Source organism: Salvelinus sp. IW2-2015, linkage group LG6.2 (assembly GCF_002910315.2).
Source record: "Salvelinus sp. IW2-2015 linkage group LG6.2, ASM291031v2, whole genome shotgun sequence".
Classification (NCBI taxonomy): domain Eukaryota; kingdom Metazoa; phylum Chordata; class Actinopteri; order Salmoniformes; family Salmonidae; genus Salvelinus; species Salvelinus sp. IW2-2015.
In genome coordinates, this window is record NC_036846.1 from 318055 (window position 1) to 323620 (window position 5566).

The window sequence follows — 5566 nt, forward strand, 5'->3', positions numbered from 1 at the left end:
CTGCGCTTTAACATCAGAAGCTGCAAAAGCCTCTTTGGGCTCCACAACCTTGATAGTCACCATAGCTGTTGCTGACAGTGAAACGTTCCCATTGTCTTTACTAGTATGACCAGTTTATGCTCAGCCTCGTCTGTCTCTGTGAATGATCGAAGTGTCCTTATCTGTCCTGTATAGCGGTCCAAAGCAAAGAGACTGTGGTCAGTAACTTCCTGCAGTGAAAATAATAACCAGCCGTTATATCCTATATCAGCGTCATAGGCTCTCACTTTAGTCACCAAATGGCCTGCGTTCACATTGCGGGGAATCTCCTCCACACCTTCAGCAGAACCGTTAGCCTGACTGGATACAAGATCACTGGAGCGTTGTCGTTCTGATCCAGAATGAACACGTTCACTGTGACGTTGGGCTTTGTGACGGAGTTCCAGAGTCTGTAGCTACAACTTGGAATTGGAACGTTTTGAGGGATTCAAATCAAAGCTTTTAGCGCGGAAATATGTCCATTATCAGAATTTATATTCAGAAAAGAAGCCATATCATTCTGCGTCCCTTCTCTCTAACTATGTGATATGAAATTGCGGCGTTTTCATTCAAGTCTTTATCAGAGGCGCTCACAGAGAATATGGATGCACCCAGGCGTTATTTTCCACTAAGTACAGCTGAAGGGGTTTTGGGAGAATTCTGGACTGTTATCGTTCACATCTGATATCTGGATGCTCAGAGTTTTGAATGTGACAGAGGAGGCTGACCACAGTCAGTGGCTGTTATTGTGATGTCATAATGGGACACGAGTTCTCGATCTAAGCGCCCCTTTGTGACGATCGAATCACATTCTCCTGAAATGAAGGTTTTAATTCAAATGGCATGTCTTCAGATATACTAGCAATGACTTTACCATTATCCGGAATCTTTATCTGTTACACTGATGAGAGAAATAACAGTTCCTGGTTTAGATCTTCAGACACCGTGTTCGAGAGGGACGTCACATCTATTTCTGGTTGGTTATCATTAACATCTCTATTTTAATAAATAACTCTACAATCCACACTTGTTGGAGGTTGTCCCTTATCAGACGCCTGTACATTTAACCTGTAAACCTCCTTTTCTTCAAAATCCACCTGGCCTTTGACTTGAATTTCACCAGTTACGTGATCTAATTCAAAGATGTCATGTATTTTACGCTTTATATAGTTCTGCCTAGTGTGTATTCCACTACTCCATTTTGGCCATCGTCAGCATCTGTGGCGTTTACTCTGATGACAATAGTTCCATTTAGAGCGTTCTCAGGCAATGTTACTGAGTATTCGTCTTGGGTGCAGATGGGACGGTTGTCATTTAACATCAAGAACAGTAACAGTGATATTCAAGGTGCCTGACTTAGGTGGATTCCCTCCGTCTAGCGCTGTAAGTAATAGCATATGTTTGTGTTTTGCTCTCTATCCAATGGCTTCTGCAAAATTAAAATGGTATTTTGTCACCTTCACCACTATCAATTAACTGTAGTTCAAAATGGTGATTTTGACCTAACTTATACAAACGAACAGAATTGGGTCCAACATCTACGTCTCGCGCAGTCTGAAGTTCGAATCGCGCACCTGGAAATGTATTTTCTGGCATTTCTAGATACTGATCTTTTTCGGGAAAATAGGAGAGTGATCATATATACCGTTATTTCTACGCTGACGTAGTGTATTTCAAGGGATTTTCAACTGCGAATTTGAGTTTATCAAGCATGCATTATTGCCATCACAGAGCTCCTCTCTGTCGATACTTTTATGAACATACAAGACGCCATTTTCTGATTTACGTGGAAAAGAGCGTCCTTAGATCCAGAAACAATACGAAACCGTCTCTCCACCAAAGTACTGACGTCAAGACCAAATCCTTAGCAACATTTCCAACAAACGGACCCCTCTTTCACCTCCTCTTGGAATAGAGTACCTATCTGTGCTGAAACCTCCCCCAAGCAGAGCAGCAAAGAGAAATACAGAACAACCCAGCAGTACTCCCATCTGCGCCTTTGTCCTCCGTCTCCCATTGTAAAAACAACCAAACACGATCCCCAAATGACAATCCTTATGATCGAGCGGCCAACTCGTTATGATCCATACTCAAACACATTCTTCAGCAAGAAAACCATACAAAAGCATCTCTGTTCAGCATAGCACGCTTGTTCTGATGTCCGCACCACTCTCTCTGTATGCGTCTAAAAAAAAACAGCCCAGAGAGGGCAAGGCCTATTCTACAAAATACCACAAACGTCAGTCTCCTTGTGTTACACTGACACCCTGCGTACCTAGGTTCTGGTTACCACATCTACATAGAGATTAAACTGTTAAGAGATTCCATGTGAAGATATGTAAAAACACTGCCACTATTATACTGTAGTACCAGCTAACAATGTGAAAGGATGAATGCGAAAAACCAATGGTATTGCCTCACTAAGACCGAAGTGTATATGGCAAAAAGAACAAACATATTTAGGCAACGTAGTGGATGACTCACCAACCGTAAAACCCGAATAGAATCAGCACCATGCAGTGGACAGCTATTTTTTCGGATAATTTCACAATACCTTCCCATATAGCACGGACAACACTTCAATAAACATGGGAGACATTTCAACAAATAACTCATCTTTACTGATATAGTAGACAGAACAAAAAAAAACAGACACTATATAATACTTGTAAAAGCTTGAAAGAGCAACTCTTAAAACAGCTCTTACCTCTCCAGAAGCTCTTCTTGTGTTCAGATAGCACTAGAGTATTCCCATTGCTGCCCGGGACAATAGTAGAACCTATACTCATTCTGGGTCAACTAACATGTACCGTTTGTCTCCGGATTTGTACTGGATGCTGTGACACAGTGTCCCGTCGTTATTCGTATCTGTAAATACTTGGAGGAATAGTCTGGGTTTGGAGCACTGCATTACAACCAACACGATGATGCTGATGACAAAAGCGTTGAAACGACCCCAAATAATGATCAAATAAATGTAACGCTGTTCTCCTCCTCGTCTTTTACTGAGCTTTAACATCAGAAGCTACAAAAGCCTCTTTGGGCTCCACAACCTTGATAATCACAGTAGCTGTTGCTGACAGTGAAACGTTCCATTGTCTTTTACCAGTATGACCAGTTTATGCTCAGCCTCGTCTGTCTCGTGAATGACCGAAGTGTCCTTTCTGCCCGTTTATGTGTCCCGTATAGCGGTCCAAAGCAAAGAGACTGTGGTCAGTAACTTCCTGCAGTGAAAATAATAACCAGCCGTTATATCCTATATCAGCGTCATATGCTCTCACTTTAGTCACCAAATGGCCTGCCTTCACATTGCGGGGAATCTCCTCCACACCTTCAGCGGAACCGTTAGCGCTGACTGGATATAAGATCACTGGAGCGTTGTCGTTCTGATCCAGAATGTACACGTTGACTGTGACGTTACTGCTTAGTGATGGAGTTCCAGAGTCTGTAGCAACAACTTGGAATTGGAAAGTTTTGAGGATTTCAAAGTCAAAGCTTTTTAGAGCTGAAATATGTCCGTTTTCAGAATTGATGTTCAGAAAAGAAGCCATATCATTTTGTGTCCCTTCACCTCTAACTATGTGATATGAAATCGCAGCATTTTCATTTAAGTCTTTATCAGAGGCGCTTACAGAGAATAKTGCTCTGCCAGGGGCGTTATTTTCCACTAAGTACAGCTGAAGGGGGTTTTGGGTGAATTCTGGACTGTTATCGTTCACATCTGATATCTGGACGCTCAGAGTTTTGGATGTGGACAGAGGAGGCTGACCAAAATCAGTAGCTGTTATTGTGACGTCATAATGGGAAAAAAGTTCTCGATTTAAACGCCCCTTTGTGACAAAGGAATAGACATTCTCCTTAAATGACGGTTTTAACTCAAAAGGGATATTCTCCGATATTTTCAGTAGGACTTTACCGTTGTTACCAGAGTCTTTATCCGTTAAACTAATTAGAGATATGACCGTTCCAGGCTTCGAATCCTCAGATATCATGTTAGACAACGACGTCACCCCTATTTCTGGTTTATTATCATTTACATCCGTTATCGTGATGACAACTCTACAGTCAACTGATAATGGGGGTTGTCCTTTATCAGAGGCTTGCACTGTTAGTTTGTAGAACTCATTCTCTTCAAAGTCTACTGGACCTATGACACGAATTTCACCAGTAAGACTGTTCAAATGAAACGTGTCATGAACTTTGCGCTTAATGTTTCGACCAAGTGCATATTCAATTTCGCCATTTTGTCCCTCATCTGTATCAGTGGCCTTTATGGTTAATACAGGTGTTCCAATGGGTGCATTTTCCTGGATTGTTACAGTGTAAAGATCTTTCCCACAAATTGGACGATTGTCGTTTGTATCAAGAATAGTTACTGTGACATTTAAAGTACCTGATCTTGGGGGGTTGCCTCCATCTATAGCTGTCAAAATGAACGAATACATTGCATTTTGTTCTCTGTCAATGGCTTTCCTTATGATTAAAAATGGAACTTTGTCTTCGTCCCCATTATCAATTAACTCCAATTCAAAATGAGCATTACTACTTAACTTGTAAATGCRCACAGAATTCAAACCTACATCTGCATCACGTGCAGTCTGGAGTTCAAAGCGCGTCCCAGGAGGGGTATTTTCTGCTATGTCTAAATGTAGATATTTCTCAGCAAAACTGGGCGAGTGGTCATTTACATCCGTTATTTCTATACCCACATAATGGACCTCTAAGGGGTTTTCAACAACGACTTTTAAGTCTATCGAACACACGCCATTGCCATCACACAGCTCCTCTCTATCGATATTCTTACGAACGTACAAGACGCCATTGTTCTGATTTGCCTGGAAAAGAGCTTCATCAGATTCAGAAACGATACGAAACCGTCTCTCCACCAAAGTACTGACGTCAAGACCCAAATCCTTAGCAACATTTCCAACAACAGATCCCTCTTTCACCTCCTCTGGAATCACGTAACTCCTTTTCTTCAAAATCCACCTGGCTTTGACTTGAATTTCACAGTTACGTGATCTAATTCAAGATTCATGTATTTTACGCTTTATATTCTGCCTAGTGTGTATTCCACTACTCATTTTGGCCATCGTCAGCATCTGTGGCGTTTACTCTGATGACAATAGTTCCATTTAGAGCGTTCTCAGGCAATGTACTGAGTATTCGTCTTGGGTGCAGATGGGACGGTTGTCATTAACATCAAGAACCAGTAACAGTGATATTCAAGGTGCCTGACTTAGGTGGATTCCCTCCGTCTAGCGCTGTAAGTAATAGCATAATGTTTGTGTTTTGCTCTCTATCCAATGGCTTCTGCAAATTAAAATGTATTTTGTACCTTCACCACTATCAATTACTGTAGTTCAATGGCATTTTGACCTAACTTATACAAACGAACAGAATTGGTCAAACATCTACGTCTCGCGGTCTGAAGTTCGAATCGCGCACCTGGAAATGTATTTTCTGCATTTCTAGATACTGATCTTTTCGGGAAATAGGAGAGTGATCATTTATATCCGTTATTTCTACGCTGACGTAGTGTATTTCA

At 41.5% G+C, this 5566-nt stretch overlaps 1 pseudogene; it reads right to left on the reverse strand.

Annotated features, from left to right (window-relative positions):
- Positions 1–289: 289 nt before the first annotated feature.
- On the reverse strand, positions 290–5111 carry LOC139022576 (protocadherin beta-15-like; annotated as a pseudogene).
- Between the last annotated feature and the right edge of the window lie 455 nt (positions 5112–5566).